The sequence below is a fragment of the Nomia melanderi genome, unplaced genomic scaffold, assembly GCF_051020985.1.
Source record: "Nomia melanderi isolate GNS246 unplaced genomic scaffold, iyNomMela1 scaffold0735, whole genome shotgun sequence".
In the NCBI taxonomy this organism is placed as follows: domain Eukaryota; kingdom Metazoa; phylum Arthropoda; class Insecta; order Hymenoptera; family Halictidae; genus Nomia; species Nomia melanderi.
Genome location: NW_027475849.1, coordinates 17,501 through 20,000, shown reverse-complemented (window position 1 = coordinate 20,000; position 2,500 = coordinate 17,501).

Genomic DNA, 2,500 nt, shown 5'->3' with positions numbered 1-2,500 from the left:
CGCCGAATCGGTATTTTCCATTTTTCTTGAAAAATAAATTTTTGTAATTTTTTTTAACGTTGAAAACGTTAATAAACATCATGTTTACGCATGGATTAAACATTGAAATAATTTTAAAACGCTTATTAAAAAAGTTGGTGTCGACCGTGGGACTTAGAAAAATTTCGGGAAGTCCGATTCGCCTGCTGGAATTACCGCACGGGCAGGACACCTCGCTCCGACGAATCGGTTTTTTCCATTTTTTCCGAAAAATAAATTTTTGTAATTTTTTTTAATGTTAAAAACGTTAATAAACTTCATGTTTACGCATGGATTAAACATTGAAATAATTTTAAAACACTTATTAAAAAAGTTGGTGTCGACCGTGGGACTTAGAAAAATTTCGGGAAGTCCGATTCGCCTGCTGGAATTACCGCACGGGCTGGACACCTCGCTCCGCCGAATCGGTTTTTTCCTTTTTTTCCGAAAAATAAATTTTTGTAATTTTTTTTAATGTTAAAAACGTTAATAAACTTCATGTTTACGCATGGATTAAACATTGAAATAATTTTAAAACGCTTATTAAAAAAGTTGGTGTCGACCGTGGGACTTAGAAAAATTTCGGGAAGTCCGATTCGCCTGCTGGAATTACCGCACGGGCAGGACACCTCGCTCCGACGAATCGGTTTTTTCCATTTTTTCCGAAAAATAAATTTTTGTAATTTTTTTTAATGTTAAAAACGTTAATAAACTTCATGTTTACGCATGGATTAAACATTGAAATAATTTTAAAACACTTATTAAAAAAGTTGGTGTCGACCGTGGGACTTAGAAAAATTTCGGGAAGTCCGATTCGCCTGCTGGAATTACCGCACGGGCTGGACACCTCGCTCCGCCGAATCGGTTTTTTCCTTTTTTTCCGAAAAATAAATTTTTGTAATTTTTTTTAATGTTAAAAACGTTAATAAACTTCATGTTTACGCATGGATTAAACATTGAAATAATTTTAAAACGCTTATTAAAAAAGTTGGTGTCGACCGTGGGACTTAGAAAAATTTCGGGAAGTCCGATTCGCCTGCTGGAATTACCGCACGGGCAGGACACCTCGCTCCGACGAATCGGTTTTTTCCATTTTTTCCGAAAAATAAATTTTTGTAATTTTTTTTAATGTTAAAAACGTTAATAAACTTCATGTTTACGCATGGATTAAACATTGAAATAATTTTAAAACGCTTATTAAAAAAGTTGGTGTCGACCGTGGGACTTAGAAAAATTTCGGGAAGTCCGATTCGCCTGCTGGAATTACCGCACGGGCTGGACACCTCGCTCCGCCGAATCGGTTTTTTCCTTTTTTTCCGAAAAATAAATTTTTGTAATTTTTTTTAATGTTAAAAACGTTAATAAACTTCATGTTTACGCATGGATTAAACATTGAAATAATTTTAAAACGCTTATTAAAAAAGTTGGTGTCGACCGTGGGACTTAGAAAAATTTCGGGAAGTCCGATTCGCCTGCTGGAATTACCGCACGGGCAGGACACCTCGCTCCGACGAATCGGTTTTTTCCATTTTTTTTGAAAAATAAATTTTTGTAATTTTTTTTAATGTTAAAAACGTTAATAAACTTCATGTTTACGCATGGATTAAACATTGAAATAATTTTAAAACGCTTATTAAAAAAGTTTACTCTTGACCGTGGGGACTTAGAAAAATTCCGGCTTGCACGGATTCGACCACTCTGTTTTTCGGAGTTTCTGAGAAAAATAAATTTTTGTAATTTTTTTCATTATGATTTCTGAGTTCTCCCAGTAGTTTAATGTAAGGATTAAGCATTTAAAAATTTTTAAATCGAATATTAAAAAAGTTTACTCTTGCAATTTTTGGAAAAAAAAAATTCTAAAAAATTTTTCTTTCGGTGGAAACTAACGTTTAATATGTACAATAACGATTTATCGAATAAAAATCGTATGTTAATATATGTTCGAATCGACCATAGTTTCAGCGGCTAAGTACCAGCAGCCCGGCCGGTTGGTCTGTACGCGCGGCAGTTTACCACCATAAGCGCCCGTGCTGAGCGGCCGGCGCCGCGGTCGTCGCGGCCGCCCGTTTGGTTACTATAAGAGAGCACGTCGGTTCGAGCGGACCGGTCGGCGCAGCGGCGGGCGAGCGGCTATTCTACGATCTCGGTCGAGAAGCAGTCGTTCAGCTCCTCGAGGTCCATTCCTCGACTGTTCTGTACCGCGTTCCGTTGCGAATTTTTCTCTACACAGCATGACCACGGGTCGGTGTCTCAGACCGAATGGCCCTTATGTGGTAAGCCCAGAATGTTGGGTTGGATACAACGTATATTCGTTATACTTGTACGACTCTCACATCAACTCTCAGAAACCCAAAAGGGGTTTTCTATCCGAGCGAAAATATATTTTTCGTATACAAAAATTTAATGGCAAAGACCAAACGAAATACTACACACAAAAAGGGGCGACGAACAAAAATTGTTCGAATGAAATATAATATATACA